The sequence below is a fragment of the Crocuta crocuta genome, unplaced genomic scaffold (genome assembly GCF_008692635.1).
Source record: "Crocuta crocuta isolate KB4526 unplaced genomic scaffold, BGI_CrCroc_1.0 scaffold16, whole genome shotgun sequence".
Taxonomy (NCBI): Eukaryota; Metazoa; Chordata; class Mammalia; order Carnivora; family Hyaenidae; genus Crocuta; species Crocuta crocuta.
The window spans coordinates 451422-469729 of record NW_027531893.1 but is presented as its reverse complement, the minus strand read 5'-3'; the positions used below and the strand labels follow the sequence as shown (position 1 = coordinate 469729).

At 37.2% G+C, this 18308-nt stretch overlaps 1 protein-coding gene and 1 long non-coding RNA gene across 4 annotated transcripts in view; one reads left to right on the top strand and one right to left on the bottom strand.

The window, feature by feature from the left end:
- The window catches only part of LOC144239296 (uncharacterized), a 154601-nt gene that overhangs the window by 128535 nt on the left and 7758 nt on the right, over positions 1-18308 (top strand). The window lies entirely within an intron of this gene.
- LOC144239297 (uncharacterized) overlaps positions 6516-18308 on the bottom strand; it is a 280545-nt gene continuing 268752 nt past the window's right edge. For all 3 annotated transcript variants that reach the window (XR_013337369.1, XR_013337371.1, XR_013337370.1), the window contains 2 exons: positions 8993-9093; positions 6516-6813 (listed from right to left, as the gene is read on the bottom strand). This is a non-coding gene — a long non-coding RNA (uncharacterized LOC144239297). The remainder of the gene's footprint in view (positions 6814-8992; positions 9094-18308) is intronic.

Sequence of the window (18308 nt, the reverse complement as noted above, 5' to 3'; positions counted from 1 at the left end):
AATGACATTCATTCCCTTGCAGATTTGACACAAGACTTCCTCAAACATACAATTCCTTCAATTCCTAGTACATTTCTCCTCTCCAACTGTCAGTCTAATCCTTATAGCCCTTTGGGATATAGTCCTTTTGTTCATTTTCACATTTTTTTCTTTGGCTGAGTACTTTGTCCATCAGAAAATGACTCGCTGAATTTGTTTATCCAGTGCAGTGTAATTTGACACAGCATTGTGTGTTTCTAACACTTATGCTTTTATTAATGTTGTTCCCTTGTTCCCTTATTTATCATTCATATTTGCTTGACAGTTCTCTAAAAGAAGACCACCTTCCCTGCATTTATTACCACTTTTTCAACCATCGTCCACTTAAACTAGTGCATACGACTCTGAAAGAGAAACTTCTCTTTTGTTAATAATAATAAAAACCTAATGAACTGATTTTCTTGAAATCTTCCAGGAAAAAAAAAATAGCATTTTAGAAGAAATAACTGTTCATCCTCTCTCTTTTAAAGAAAAAATTCAATTTGAATAATGAAACTTTTTATGTAGGGAATCCATTTAGAGCACTTTTAGTCATTGCTTTTCAACAGCAATGACAACAATAACAATATATTTTTAACTGTCTGAGATTGCTGAGTTTAGAAAGAGGGGTGATTTAAATATGGTTAGGAATTGATGACAGTTGGGAAATGAGCCATCAATATTAGCAGAAGCTTTCCCCCTGATCCTCAGTGTTTGTTACTGCCCACGTTTAAATAGGCAAGCCTGTCTGTTTTGATCTTGTATAATACAGAGAAGAAAAACAAGTCTAATTAAGGATTTAATTTATGTATGGTTACGTTTGTCAGTCCCTGTTTACTGTATCTCAGGTCACAGATATTGTCTTGCTATTACTAAAGTTAACTTGATTAGTGGGTCCATCATGGTCATTAGGTCACAATATTTTATGATCTACATAGCTGACATGCATGGTCTCCATTACCACTATCTAAAACCAGTGAGAAGCCCATTTTATACTAAGGATTGTTCATCTTCATAAAGGAAGGCATGTAACAATATATTATAGACATCAATTAGTAATGCCTTTCTCTGTATCCAGAATGATATTGAAACTATAATAATAACATGAAGATAGCACTGAATCCAGGATGAGAGTTTCTGCTTCACCCTGCACTAACTCTCTGACTTGAGACAGTATAACTAACTTCCTGGAATCACCATTTTGCAGAAAGAATAATTTGTTTCTACCACAAAGTTGTCTTTTTTAAGATATCATATGAGATAATGTATATGAAGAGCCTACAAACATCTACATTAATATTATATTTCTCCTAACACCCCTTCTCCCAGATAATCCCTCATTCAAGTCATTGGTTTCCTAAACAATTCACTACTTAGTTCAATGCAAGCACTGGTTTTGTTTTTCTTTGTTTCATTGAACCTGGGGAATAATTGTTCACCCATATTAGTAAGAAAGATTCAATGAGAGAATTGCCCTGACATCTTCTATCTACTTATAAGCTCTATGTGTTTACTCAGTATTCATATTTTCTGTTATGAAATAGGCAATTTCCATTCCAACCACCCAATCTCCACTTTGTCGCCCACGTAGACTAAATACTTCAGATTGGACTATGTAGTGGAACTCTGGAATTAGGCATGGAGATGGGTATTCCTTTTTGATTACCTAAACATGATGTCCTCAATATATTTTAAAGGGCAACTATTTCTAATGTGTTCAAAGCTTATGATGAATCAAAATCTCTGTTAGTGGGAGAAAGTGGTCTGTCTCAAAGTGAATTCGGCTTTCCTCGGATAAGTTTTTCCTCCAGGGAACTGGTGGTGAGCTCTAAACTGTGGCCTACTTTTTCACTTCTCTCTTCACTTTGTATCCTTCTTGCTTTTTCTTATTGCTCATCTTTAGTGACTTTTTTTTTAAAAGCTTGGGGTGCCAAGCTTGGGGCTCAGTTGGTTAAGCATCTGACTCTTGATTTCCTCTCAGATGATGATCTCATGGTTTGTGAGTTTGAGCCCCACGTCAGGCTCTGTGCTGACAGTGCAGATCCTGCTTGGGATTCTCTGTCTCCCCCTCTCTCTCTGTCCCTTTCCTGTTCTCTCAAAATAATTAAATATTAAGAAAAAGCTCAGTGGCACATCTACAAGTAGGGAAGAGTTTGTGAAATTTAATTAAGGTCATATCGTACACAGCAGCAGAGGTTAATTACATTAAACTAACAAATTCTTTAGCACGAGCACCAACCAATCAGATATGACACTAGCAACAAGTTCATGTACATGGGATCATTACAACTAAATGTCAGATGCTTACCAGTAAATTTAATAAAAGCTTGCCAGTGGATGAAGTTGTGAGAAATGCATAATTATTATAAAAACAATTGTAGCACTCCCTATTCATTATAGGCAGAAGTCCCTTAAACTTATTCTTGGCTTTACCTCAAATTATGTGAATAGGAATTCTCAGAAATGGATGTTTTAGACTAGGTTTTTGCATGTTTTCAAATAAGATTTTACAATATTAAAGCAGATAAAAGTGCAGCTGCTCTAGTTGACATAGAAGTAGGAACCTCTGATACTTTCTACCAGCTGCTGATATCCCAACACGGCAGGACAAGGTTGCGTAACAGTTTGAAAGTCCCAAAGAGCAGGGAACACTTCCAACTCCTGAAAGCTCGAATCTGCATTAATTTCAGTAGAAAAAAAGAAATAATAACCTCATTAGATAAGATTTTTTAAGATATGTACTTTGAGCAGAAGCTTTAGTACATAGATGAGTCGAAGGCAGTGGCCTTTCTGGTACAACTCTTCAAGATTCAAGAACCATGACATTTTAATATACTACAATTTGCTAAATATATATTGGACATTGACCTAAATAAAGCATTCTGGTTGGTTCCCAGAAGATCCCAAAATAAAGAAACCAAAGCCCTGCACTCAAGAAATTTAAGTAATCTAGTAGATTATTCTAGACTGAAACCAGTAATCAAAGAATAACATCTTTCTTGATTTCCTAATTAGAATTTCCCAATTATTGTTGTCCTCTGTCGATACCAATATGCATTTTGTTTTTCTTTGAGATAGATGCCAAGGAGAATGCTACAAAACCTTCCATAACTCTAGGAAAAAAGACCCGTCTTTCTGAAGGTGTTCATTCATTTATGAGCCTCTATTACAGTTGGTACCATTTAAGTTGTCTACACCTGTGCTCAAATGTATGTCTACACCTTTTGCAAGATATAGAGGAAGGCTATTCATAAGCACAAGAGACAGAACAGAAGATCCTGGTATATCATCCACAGATGTTAGCTCTTAAGAACCTTCCTGAATTTTTTATGCTTTATGTTAAATTTATATTGTCCTAAAAAAATAAAGTTTCTATCGGTTTTTAACAACAAGATAGAATGGTTCTTAAAAAGAAGCTATTTTAAGATTTTTTTTTCTGAAGTCCAACTTTTAGATAGATGCTTATCTTTAGAGAAACTGTTGCAACATCAGTTTAAGAAATACATTTTTTCTTCCATTTTATCTCAGTCTGTATCGATCCAGCAATGGCACAAAGGCACTCAACTGGTCACATTTTCCACACAATTTAACCATAGGTTTCTATTGTTTGTTTTCTTAGTATATTAATATGGGCTTGCTGTCAGATCATTTAAATAATAGATTTTTTGCATATGTCTGTAGCTAATGGAGTGAGGTGGGCCTATACTTGGCACATACAGAAATAGGACAGGATGATAAATTTCTTTGCAGCTAGCCCATCTTTTATAGTGAGGTGTTACAGTTTGGCATACCCTCTAATTCCCTGTGCTATGGACAATTTGCATGTATTAAATGATCCTTATCATTTCCTATAATTAGGATGTTGCCATACGATTGAAGTTTTTGAAGTAACATATGGCTAACTAATTTCTTATTGGTAAGTTCCACCTAGGTAATAAAGAATTGAAAGATATGAGTTGTGTGCCATAGGTTGAATTCACTCCATTTTTACTCTGGTTTGTAAGTACAAGCTCCTGCATGTTTATTTTTTTTCCAAAATATATGTCTGTATTGCATACAAGGATGAACTGAATTTGGCTAAGTGACTACACACACACACACACACACACACACACACACACATTCCAGGAGGATTGCAATCCACAACATTATTCAAAGGAATAGAATAACCTCCCTATTAAACAAGAGCTATAAAATATTAAGGATCGGTACACATTCTTTGCCTATTAAAATTATCATAAATCTCAGAAAGGCAATTTTATAAATTTTAAGTGAAAAAATAATTGGTAATAGGTCAATGTGAATGCTGAAGAAAATAAAGCATACCTTGACTCCTATGATGAATGTGCAGAAAACCCCATTTTTCCAAACAGATACCATATGTTATCCTACAAGTCTTCCATAATACCAATAAAATGGACTGTGGACCTTAGCGATACACAATGGCAATGAATGGAGTATGATCTGTAGGTCATCACACATAAAATCCCATGACAATCACATACAGCAGAAATCCAACCCACAGTATCATTATGGAAAGAAGAAAACAAATTAGTCCTGAGCGTGCTTTGCAGAAGACTTCTGGGAATGCTTCTGCACGACCCCTGCTACGTGCAGATACATTGCATTCACAAGCAAATGCTCTGTGTTGTCAACAGGCCACACTATAGTCAACTCCTAGGTCTATAGATATAAAAATATATATTCAAATAGTTTATTTTACATATGTATGTATGTAGATATCTAATTATTTAATATATGCCTGTCTCAAATGTATGCCTATATCTATACAATGCAATAAATATGAAAGATGTAAGAATTGTTTCCTCACTAAGGGCCGATTCAACTAGCAAAGCTAAACCTCTTTAAAAGAATAAGTTGTTTTATCACAGCACACAGATTTCATCTTAAAGATTTACAGTTTTTTTCTAAAAGTTTTATTTGAATGGTCTAAGTTCCATTTCCATGGAAAGGACAGTTTATTCCATTCAAGGACATTACTCACTGTGAAGGGAGCATTTTAGGCACACAATATAGTAACATAGTAGCCTTTATAAAGAACACAGAGAGCAAGGCTGTATAAATGCTACCCTTCCAGTTTTGATGAATATGCTTTTCATAACAAATAACCTAGCTGTAATGTAAAAGAAACAAATAGTGGTAAAATGTTTTTTTTTAAAGAGAGATGTGGCTTAAAGTCTTGTTACTTCCATTTTCTGCATAAAAAGTCTCTAGAAAGGAGTGAAGCATAGGGCTCAGGGACCATGCTGGCTTGTCCATAAGTCCGGGAGCTGCCGCTCTGACCTCTGCCCTGCTAGAGACTTCCTTCCTCCCTCCCTCCAGGGTTCAGTGATCTCACCAGCTGGCTCAGATCATTCTGAAACCAGCCCTCTATCCTGTCACTTTTCAGCAGCTGATAGCCTGCACATATCTAGCAGATGTACTACACAAAGGAAATTAAGGTCACCAGCAGTAAGGATTCCAAAATTAAACCTTTCCAACCCCTGGACGAACAAAACTCAGACGCTCTGGGTTGTGTCTTGGATTTAACTTCTTTATCATTGACCTTCAAGTCTCACTTTTTCAGTCAGGCAGTTTTAATACAATTTTTTTTCCGGTCAATTTAGCATTCTCCACAAGTCTTCAAAGATGAGATTTCAAATATATGGATACACAATACAAATACTCGATTCAGCTTGATTACTTCAGTGCACTCCTTTCTTCCATTTTAAGACTGTGGCTAAGAATTCATTAAACGTACCCATGTGACATTGCTAATGCTGATGCATGTTCCTCTGTATTCGTCTTAGCCTACTTTCTGGCAATCTTCGCGGCCAAACTGTTTCAGATACTGTAATGGCGGAATTCTAACACTCTCCTTCCAGGCACCTGAATTACTTACAAGCCACTCAGTCACAACAGGGCTGCTCTTGCCTGTACTTCCTCTTGCCAGCGTTACACTTTTCTCCTCTGAGCAGTCTCAGGTACCCTGGGCCCGAGAAAACTGTAACTCAAAGCTCCTTGTTCCTCCCACTAGTTAGACTCTCTTAAGTACAAGCTTCCACCAGCTCGTGAGTCCACGAGCGAGCCCATGGCCCTCATGACCCACCAGCAGCTTCTCCCTCACTGAAACCGTCTAGGCTATCGGTCATTGACTTATCAAATTTAGAATATACATTGTGTATTTTCATTTATTTTGATTTTTTAATCCCTCTTCCCCCTTTGAATACAGGAAATATGCCTGGCCTACCTTCATCTTTCCTCATTGTCCAATTCAGGGATAATCCTCGGAAGCTTTTCATGCACCCAATAAGTATAGTTCACTCCTGAGTCACTGACTGACTGGACTTTTAACTGCTTCCTAATAATGCACTGTGTGAATTAAGACATTGTGCTTAAGCTTTAGTCAAGACTGGAGTATGCCTGCATTTAATGTGATCCTGGACAGAATGTATTAGGGCAAGTTAAAAGCTAGAGCAAACAAAATCAGAATCTAGTGGCATAAAACAATGAGGTGTTTATTGCTCACATAATAGTCTCCTGCGGGCATCCGGCAGGCAGCTTTCTTTGTGACAATTCAAGGACTTGGTCTCCTTTCATTCTGTTGCCTCTCATTGCCTAGGGTGCTGAGGTCCCCTGCTGATCACAGACATCCAGCAGACAGAGGGGAGACACTGTGCGAAAGGTTGTTACAGGCCAGGGTACTTCTTCCTCCACAGAACTGGCTGAATCCAGTCACAGGGCAAAACCTTGTTACACTGGACTCTTTCAAATATAGTCTTGTAATGTATCCACCTGGGAAAAATAGGGAATGGGTTTAAAAAAATTTTTTTAGTGTTTATTTATTGAGAGAGACAGAAAGAAACAGAGCATGATTTGGGGTGGGGGTGGGGGGCAGAGAGAGCGGGAGACACAGAATCTGAAGCAGGCTCTAGGCTCTCAGATGTCAGCACAGAGCCCGAGATGGGGCTCGAACTCATGAGACAGGAGATCATGACCAGAGCTGAAGTCAGACACTTAACTGACTTGAGTCACCCAGGCGCCCCAGGAATGTGTTTTGATGATACATCACTGTCCCTATCACAAAGTGACCACTGTGGTCAGAACCATGAGATCTCTCCTGTGTCACTGGCAGCCCCTGGAAGTCAGGAAGGCAGACAGAAGCTTACCTTCCACACATCAGATGTGTAAACATTAAGATCTAAAGTAAAGGAACAGAAAAGTTAAAGGCAGAAGGTTGGTGATTATTATTGTCACAGGTGGTAAGAAAAATCAAATGCATTCCTTGTGATGAATACTCTCAGGGTAGAGAAAGGGTATTGTGCATTTCATCTTCATCATTCCACATGAAAAAAATGAAAAGAAATGGATCACTCTGCCTTACATTAATTTTTCAGTAGTAGCATTGGGAATAAGGTCATCAAATTTCCTTGTATGTTTTCAACATCCAAATTCAGCACTACAAACATACTAGAGTTTCCCCCAGCATCACAAGCTACCTCTAGAATAAAGATCTCAGGTTCCTAGAAAACACCACTCCCCTTATTGATTAATAATTTTAAAGTCTCTTCATTCAAAGTATCAGTTTTCTATCAACAAGAATTACAAATTTGTCCTTTTGCATTGTTATCTATATTGACTCAATTTTATTTTATTACTTTGCTGTTTTGCATAATTCTCTTTTAGAGAATAGTAAAGAAAATTTAATATACTACATTAACTTTATTTGTCTTAAAAAAGTATTTTTAATTACATTGTATTATTGACCCTTTCCTAAAAATGTTCTAAGATCATTGTTATTGTTTCTAGCTTTTATTTCCTTATTTTAAATGTTTATTTATTNGATCATGACCTGAGCCACAATCAAGAGTCAGATAGACTCTTAACTATTAACCCAGATGCCCCTGTTTCTAGCTTTTAAATGATACAGTTGAGGCTTCAAGAATTACCTGGACCTCTCTAAAGTCCCACAGTCACTCAGAACACATGTTTCAGGTTTAGAACTCAAAACACAGGGTGTCATAATTAGCATTTCTGACTCTAAATCCTATGTTTAAAAGATATTTTATTAACAAATAGGTTTATAACAGGTTTATAAAACAGATATTTTATAACCTATCCAAAAAAGTATTATTAATATAGAAAGACCATTGTGAATTCACAGACAAAAATAGATGTCTGTGGGGCACTTGCGTGGCTCAGTCAGTTAAGCATCTGACTCTTGATTTTGGTTCAGGACATGGTCTCATGGTTCCTGGGATGGAGCTCCATGTCGGGCTCTGCGCCGACAGCATGAAGTCTGCTTGGGACTCTCTCTCTCTCTCTTTCTCTCTGCTCCTCCCCCATTGCATTCTCTCTCTCTCTCAAAATAAATTAAAAGATTTCAATCATTTTGTTTAGATGATATTAAAGAGATCCACTCCTTCACTCTCTGAAAAAATAAAAACACAAAATATATAATTGTGGGAGCACTCATGTATTGAGACTTAGTAAAATATCCTAATTAAAAGAAGATATGTTGAAAGTGGTAGATAAATATGAATAATTCAATTTATAAAATGATTTTTCTGTTATATCAAAATTTTAGTGAAACATATACATACAAGTTATGTTTTTCAGAATGGTAATCATTATAAATAGCTACAAGTAAAAATTATTGCTGTTATTCATTAAACAGATACTGTATATGCACCAGATGTGCATGGTCCATATTATTTTCTTTGATTTATAGAAAAGTTAACAGAATTAAAGAGGTTCATAAGCGTGACCTTATAACTAACTGAAATAAAAACCCAGATCTGATTCCAAAGCCAAAACTCCAATATTTTATAAGCGATATCAATGTAGCAATAATATCAAATTCTACACATAATCTACAAATAAGGGCAGAATAATCACTTCAACTTCTGTCAATATTTGATCTTTTAAAAATACAAGACACTAAATATAAAACAGTAGACAGAATAGTTTTTACCTGATAACATGATCAAGAACAGAATCCTGCAGGGATATTTCATAGTGGGAGGTGCCGACACTGACCCATGCTGCTGGAGGGGAGAGACCTAGAATCAGATTCTTAAGAGAGAGACACAGCTGTCATCGTGATGCACTTCCCATATTTATTTACAAGAGGAAGAAAGGCAGGCAAAGCATAGAGACAGGAGTTAGGATCATGCCATATCTTGGTGTCTTTGAGAGTGGTCAGCCGTAGAGAACTCTATCTATTTCTGAGATCCCAGTCTCAGGTCTGAGGTGCAGGAGTGAGACTCCAGACTCTAGCAGATGTAGCAGGACCCACTAGCAAAACTCAGGGGGATTTTTGGTCCTGGAGGAATTAGATGCTGACACCAAAAGAGTAGTGCACTGAGGAAGGACTCGGGACTAAAGGAGCTGCCGGGATTGGGTGGATGGCTGGGGAGTGACAAGGGCGAAGGACAATTTCCTTCAACTCAACAGATGTTGAGTTAGAGAGACAGAAGTATCTTCTGTTGAGATTAAGTTCACCTCCAGATCTGGGAGCTGCATGTGCTCATAGGATTTGAATGGATTAAAAAAAAGGGCAAAGGTCAGGAAATGGAGGAGATCTTGACCTGTGTAATACTAAGGATGTCAAGGTTGTTTTTTTTTTTTCCAGGTTTTTATTTATATTCCAGTTAGTTAACATACAATATAATATTAGCTTCAGGTATAGAGTTTAGTGACTAAGCATCTCCATACAACACCCAGGGCTCATCACAAGTGCACTCCTTATTCCTCAACACCTTTTCCACCCATTCCCCTGTCCACTTCCCCCTATACCTTCAGTTTGTTCTCTATAGTAAAGAGTCTGTTTCTTGGTTTGTCTCTCCTTCTCCCCATTACGTTCATTTGTTTCATTTCTTAAACGTAACATATGAGTGAAATGGAAGGGTTAATTTTGAAATCAGGTTGATCAGAAACTTGTAATGCATAAATATGACTTATACTTAAAACATTACTGAGTGTGAATACACAAAAAAAATCTTGGTTGCATGAATCAAACCTAAATATTTTTTAAGCAAAAATGGTCATAAGCACTGTTTTAAAACAAGCCACACAATTCTTCCTGTTTCCAAATGAATAAAAAGAGAAAACGGGGGATGCCACATCCAGAAAAATGTGCAAAAATCTATCCTCCATAAGTATGGAGAACATGGGAACAACTTGTTTAAAATAAGTGTTTTAAAATTTTAATATTGTTTAGGTATGGTGAGGCCAACAGATGAAGATATAAATGTCTTTGAAACAATAGTGTGTTATAGTCCCAGATCCCAAAAAGAGGGGCGTGCCGTCCATGGAGGGGGGCATACAGGGAAGGATCAGGTGTGGTCAGGAAGCAGAAGTGAGGGAAAAATATGGGCAAGAAACTTTATTGTGGTTTTTGTAAAAGGAATGGTAAAGGCAGGGTAATTAAGTTTAGAATTGACTAGCTTGAATAATGTCATTCAATCAACCCTCTTGTCTGCTATCTGGCCCTAAAGAAGTTAGGGAAGGGACATAGTAGTTCAAGCATAAAAGAATGATTAAGAAGTTGGTTCCAAGTATGGGCTCTGGACTGCCTGGTTTGCATATGAAAAACACTAGGAAATGGTTAGTACGGGAAGGGCAGCCCCTCCAGGGGTAGCAAAGCCCCAAGATATCAAAGTATCAAAAATGCAGAATGAAAAGATATGATGAAGACAATCACTCAGGGATCCTGTTGGCCTACATTTTTCTAAAATCACTTCTGAACCAAGAAATCTATCTACAAAACTATCTTGTGCAGAGATTTAGGGTCTGTTCCCATTTCTTCCCCGTAGGTGAACAATTTTTCACCTTTTTAAAATAGTTTATTTATTTTTGAGACAGAGAGAGACAGAACATGAGCGAGAGAGGGGCAGAGAGAGAGAGGAAGAGACGGAATCTGAAACAGGCTCCAGGTTCTGAGCTGCCAGAACAGAACCTGAAGTGGGGCTTGAACCCACGAACCGTGAGATCATGACCTGAGCTGAAGTTGGGCACTTAACCAACTCAGCCACCCAGGCACCCCTACAATTTTTCACCTTGAAGCTCTCCCCTCCGGCATAGAGTGGGACCCAGTTCTACCATTTTTTGCATCCCACTCTGGAAACAAGTAAACAGATTTTCTAAAATACTGTTATTTTTCTGCTTACTGGGAATAGAAGCAAATAAATAAGGGCAAGTTACAAGTTCACTAGAAACCTTAAAAACATTTTTAAAATCATTTTTGCTAGAGTTCATTGGGTTGAGGCTAGAGATAAACCTCATCTTTCTCAACACATTTTCCTGATCCCTCTCTTCATATTTCTTCTGTATATTAGCCTTGTTGAGATCCCCTTGCTTCCATTTTATATGAGGATGACTCTTCCAGATGATTTTCCACCCTTATACTTCCACCTTCCTTAGGAAGTGACATTAAGGTAAACTGTCACTACTGGGGAATAAATGGCCTTCATATATGACTCAAAGATGTTTCTTTATGGTCCAGAAGTATTAGTAAATTCATCGTCTACCTCAATATCTTACATGTGATAGGATGATTCTTAGAACTTGGGGGTCCATGCCTTGTCTTTCAATGTAGATTCATATCACTTATTTCCACGGTTAACCTCAGGAGACTCTGGATAGGAACTATTTCTGGCAAGAGCTGTGGCTCCACTGAAAGCTTAAAAATGACTACCCTGGAATGCTTCGACAAGCTGTAGGTAGGGTCTAGAGACGCTTCTGAGGGACACTGAAACAATACTTCCCTTCTGGTAGGGAAGGAAGAAAGCATTCTAGTAGCTGTGGACTCATGAACTTGATTTCTGGTGTGTTTCTGGTATGTAATGGAAGTCAACCAGCTGCCCAATAGGCTGGGAGTTCTAAGTCTCAAGGAATAATCAAAAAGACATTGTCTGAAAGCCTAAGTTCAAGGAACCATTAATTGAATATTTCTTCTTCATCTTTATATCCCCAGTACTTAGATGATGGCTCATTCATCCTGACATAGCCTGGTTGAATTAAAATGTATTGGATTAGCAGAGCCAAGTGTTAAGTAAATTGAAGTATTTAAAAAATATTGAATCTGACTCCTAGGCAGGCTCATATTTATAGATCCTGCTCCAAAATGTCAGTGACATGAGAAAAAAAAAAAAAAAAGAATCTGACTGAAGATAGGTATGGATGACCTGAAGCAATGATTCAACAGACTATTTCCACTAAAGAGGGCAAGACCTACTAGGGACAGGACTGCTGTCCCCACAGAATTCCTCTTCTTGAAGTTTGCTTGATAAAGCATTCCAAAATATAGCACATGCATAATTAATAGATGCCCAAGAACCAATATATGAGCCATTGAAAGATTGACCCTTTCAGGTAAACTATATCATTCTCCTATATCAGGACCCATGATATTTTCCATTCCATTGTGTCATTTGCTATTTATACGTTTGAAAGGGGAGAAGAGAAAGTAGTACCAAGAAGGGGGTTAGAAACAAATAATACAGTAAATAATGATTTTTTTGGACCTAACTCAGATCCTATCGTTTCTGAGAAACTTTTTTTTTACTGTAATTCTTAGAGAACTTTCTATGCTCTGAAATACAAGAGAACATTTTCTTCCTAGCACTTTATTTTATTCATAAAAAATGTTCATTTCTTGGTTATCTGGATCAAGGACAGTGTTCTATTCTGCTTGGCACGGGGCTCTATCCCATCTCCCATAAACACACATGCAATCTCACCACCACAAAACATATGGGTACATTGCTATTGTCTCCTCTCTCCCCTGCCCCATAACACACACACCTCACGTTCTTCACACAGCTCCCTCAACGACACTCAATCACCTACGGGAGAAGCCAATACTGAGAGACTGGTAGTTAGCTAGTCTTTCTATGGAATATACTACTTTATGGCCATATTTTGTTGCAGAATTAATAATTCAGCTAATTCAAAATATTATTCTCTTATAGAGAACACATCCTATGTTGTCTTGCTGGAATCATCTCTATTTTATTCCTATTTTCTATTCTCTTGGAGGAAAAAAATTGCTACCCCTATATAGAAATAGCATCTTTTAAGATTATATCATTAAGTCTTCTTTGGTTTTTATTTTAAGATTGGAGCTCAAACTGCTATCACTAATTATAATCCCCTGACTTTTATTGAAGAATAAAAAACTTAAAAGTGAGTAATCTATTCAAGTCTGCAAGGCTATAAGTTTCAGGGCTAGCAAGGTAACCCCACATACAAAAAAAACCAAGGTGGGATTCTGGTGTGAGGTGATGGTAGGCGGTCAGGGGCCAGTACATGTGAGCATGTATGTGGGGACGGAGTAGAGCTAGTGTGTGTGTGTGTGTGTGTGTGTGTGTGTGTGTGTGTGTGTTCAGGGAGTAGAGACTAGGTAAGAGAAGAGCCTACTGGTTAGGCACTTGGACTCTGGAACCAGCCTCACTAGGTTTAAATACAGGTTTGTCATTTACTATGTGACTTTGGGCTAAACAAAGACAACATAGTATCTGCCTCCTAAAGCTGGTGTCAGCATTACATGAATTAGTACATGAAAAGCACTTAAAACAGTGCCTGGCAAATAGTGAGCAGTCAATAAATGTCCATCACTGTTACAAGTACACAAATCAGAAGAATGCTGTGCGTCATATACAAGTTTCATCTTTTCCAAAGGCAAGCCACAATCCACAGTTTGGAGTATAAATTATAAAGGATGAAGAAATTGAGATTAAAATTAAGAGTTACTAAAATAAGAATTCCTCTCATCTATTGGAAAGGGCTGGCAGTGTGTAGGCAGGTATTTCACATGGGCCAGAAAATTGCCCGGCTTCTCCAAACCTCCACATATTTGAGCGTGCACATCACTGGATGGCGGTGTAAAATTCCTAATAACCTCTCAATAATTTAATACTATCAAGCAATCAAATACTTCAAGAAGAAAAAATATCCAAAGAATCACATGAAAATGCTTAAAAAGTGATATCATTACTTCTTATCACTCAGTGATTAATGAAGTATCTATTTAGAGAAAAAGAAGTAATGGCTATTTAAAGATATGCAATCCATACAACAAAATATATTAACAAATTTTAAATGTGTTAGAAAACGTGAAATAGAAAATGGGAATGTGATTATGAAAAATAATTTCAGATTACTATTTTAATTTAGTCTGTGGTTAACTATATTTACATGATAAAACTGCACCAACATTATATGCCTTAAGAATTCAAGATATCTTTTTAGTGACAGTGCTTGAAATGTGTGGGTGGGGCAGTGTTGATGAATGGGTTCTATAAGAAGAAAATTGACAAGCCTCACACTCTTTTCGTAAGAAATATTTCAAATTTATCATATAAAGTAGGCCCCTGCCCACATGACAATGATCCAGGAGGAAAAATAAAGGATTTACTCTCAACAATAAACAGAATTAAAATAGAACTAGAAAACATTCGGGCTTTGGAGAGTATATAATATGTAATCAAATTCATAGTGAGCAAATGCTGGGAATAAATGGCTTCCAAGGTTTAACTAGGATATTTCCGTATTAAAATATAGCCACACTGCTCGCGTCATTTTGCATCACATGCTCAGCTGTAGGGCCCTAGGCTCAGATAGAAAACAACCATTTCTATGATGGTAAACACCCTTTGGGAGTATGGATCTCATTTGCCTGCTGCTGGTCAGTTCTCCTGTCACTTTACCCCAACCTGGACAGCATGGTTACAGCAGGGCTGGGAACTGTCACTCCCATCTGTACCACCACCAGACATGTGCTCAGCAGTGGGGTAAACGCAGCTTCGTATCAGATGACAGCATGTACATTTCATCCTTTAATTGCCAAAGCCAGGTGAAAAGACAGAAAAGGATTGCTTGTTTGGGCTTTATGGTTACTTTCTTCTCTGAGTTTTCAGTTGCTCCTGGGAAAAAAAAATAGAGCTGAGGAAGATATAAGCAATCATTACAACCAGTCCTTTTATCCTGATGGATATCCCAGCACTGTTTTTCTTCTTTTGTTCTCAACTGAAAAATGGTCGATAGTGGGATATCCTTCAGTTAGGATTTGTCTGATGTTTTTCTCTTGATTAGGCTGGGTCCTGAGTTTTGGGAAGAAGACCACCGAGGCAAAGAGCCCTAGTTATCACATCATGTCAGATGCACAAGCCATCAACATAATTTATTTTGTTGAAGTTCACTTTAACCACCTGGCTCAGGGTGTTTATCGGGTTTCTCCACTGTGATGTTACTTTCCCCACCCTTTCCATACAGTACTCTCTGAAAGGAAGTCACGATGCACAACCCGCAGTTAAAAAGCGGAGAGTTACGCACCATCTCCTTGGAGGTGGATAATCTACATAAATTAATTAAAATTCTTCTGCATGGGAGATTTGCCTATTCTTCCTCCATTTTATTGAAGTATGAATGTATGTATGTGTATATTCATTCATTCTTTCACTCAACCAATCTATCATTCATTTACATCAGCATGGACTCATGGATATCTATTTTATATTTGGGATTATAAACCAAGATTATTTTATCGCTCAAATTTTTCCTGCTTCAGTCATTGGGAGCTCTTTCAGTTGGCTGACCTTACTCTTCAAAAAGCCAAAGTTATCAAAAACCAGGAAAGTCTGAGAAACTATCACATCCTACAGAAGTCTAAGGAAAGATGATGGCTAAATGTAATGTGATATCCTGAATAGAATCTTTAACAGAAAAAAAGACATTATGTAAAAACTAAAAGATTAAAAAAATACAGCAAATGGAATCTGAACAAAGTGTAGACTTTGGTTAATAATAATAAATCAATTATTGTTCATTAACTGTGACAAATGTAACATACTAATGTAAGATATTAATAATAAGAGAATAAACTATGTTGGGACACTGGATAGCCACATGCAAAAGAATGAAACTGGACACCTCTCTCACAACATACACAAAAAAGTCAACTTAAAATGGATTAAAGACTTGCACAACTCTTAGAAGAAAACATAGCAGGTAAGTTCCTTTACAGTGGTCTTGAAAATGGTTTTGGGGATCTGACATCAAAAACAAATGCGACAAAGCAATAAAAAGCAAACTAAACGTCTCCTGCATGCAAAGAAGCCATCAATAAATGAAAGGCAACGTATGAAATGAGAGAAAATATTTGCAAACCACATATCCTATATAAATATAAAGAGTTTATATCCAAAATATACAAGGAGCTTATACAACTCAGTAGCAAAAAGACAAATAACCCAATTTTAAAAACAAGCGAAGGACCTGAGTAGACATTTTTCCAAAGAAGATGAGCAATTAGCTCAGAGTTGCATGAAAAGGTGTTCCACATGGCTAATCATCAGGGAAATACAAATCAAAACCACAATGAGATATCACCTCACCCCCATTACATTGTCCGCTATTAAAAAGACAAGACATAACAGATGCTGGCGAGGATGTGGAGAAAAGGGAACACGGGTGCACTTTTTCTGTTGGTAGGAAGGTAAGCTGGCACAGCTGCTATATAAAACAGTATGGAGGCTCCACAAGAAACTGAAAATAGAACTGCCATATGAGGCAGCAATCCCACTACTGGGTATACGTCCAAAGGGAATCATATCCGCAGTATCTCAAAGAGAAATCTGCACTTCCGTGTTCGTTGCAATATTATTCACATTAGCCGAGGTTTGGAAACAGTCTGTTGATGGATGAATGGATAAAGAATATGTGGTATACATATACAATGAAATATTATTCAGCCTTAAAAATGAAAGAAATCCTGTCACTTGGGACATTTGGAACCGGAAGGGACATGAGCAAAACAAAGAAAGACAAATACCACATGGAATCACTTATATGGGGAATCGAAAACAAACAAACAGAGTTGAACTCAGACACTGGGAGTAGAAAAGTGGTTGCCAGGGGCCAATGGGGAGGGGCAACAGGGAGAGGCTGGTAAAAGGGTACAAACCTTCAACTATAAGATAAATGAGGTCTGAGGATCTAATGTTTAACATGGTAACTGTAATTGATAACACTGTATTGGATCATCGAAATCTTCTCATAGAGTAGAACTTAAATATTCTCACCAAAGAAAGTAAGAAGGTAAATATGTGAGGTGATGGATGTGTTACTTAATTCGACAGGGGGAGTCCTTTCACAATGTATACGTGTACCAAATCATCATGCCATATGCTTTAAATTTCTCACAATTTTATTAGTCAATTATACCTTGATCAATCTGGGAAAAAGACAGCAACAACAAGCATTTCTACTCAGAACATGTTGAGCTTTGGAGAAAATGATACTTAAAAGTAGACTCACTGCCTTTCACTTAATTTTTCTTCCTCTTTCCAATGTTTAATATACTGATTTCCTTTTCATCTCTGTCCCTTTCATCCTCTTCCCACCCTTACTTTCTCTCTCTCTCTCTCTGTTTTTTGTTTTTGTTTTTTGTTTTTTTTTTTACACCATCCACTATCCATCTTCCTTTTCATGTAGAAGTTAGGGAATTTCCCTCTTTCTGCCTCTGAATGGATTAGCTCAGAAAACAATCACTTCACTTAGGGCTACTATTCTATAGCTAGGAAATCTTGAGGGTTTATGAGTGTAAATTCATAACTGGCCATATAACTGGAATAACTGGAGAGTCAGTAACTTCCTGCCTCTTCTTCTTCCCTGTTCTCTATTGCTGTCTTCTCTCTATTGTACATTTTATAAACAGAATAGTGTCAAAGATCATTAAAAACTTCCTTAAAAAGAGAAGACAAACAGCAGCCAGGACCTTCTGTTTCATAACAACTGTTATTATTTCCACTTCCAAGCACAGTGACTATTGTTCATTCTGACTTCCACTAAGTTGTCGAATAATTTCATTTTCAATGAAATTTTTAAATGTATTTTAATTAATTAATTAATTTAAAATTTTAATTTATTTATTTATCTTTATTTATATTTCTTGACTCAAAATAAACTAACATAAATGCCACTTGAAAATAAGCCCTAGTTTTCGNAAATGTTAAAATGTAGGATCTCTCATTCTCTCTCTACTCTGAATGAAAAAGAAATACTTTTTTTAATCTTTATTTTTAAATTTTTTAAATGTTTTTTAATTTATTTCTGAGACAGAGAGAGACAGAGTGCAAGCAGGGGAGGGGCAGAGAGAGAGAAGGAGACACAGAATCCGAAGCAGGCGCCAGGCTCTGTGCTGACAGCTCAGAGGGGCTTGTGCTGACCTGGGGCTTGAACCCATGGACCATGAGATCATGACCTGAGCTGAAGTTGGATACTTAACC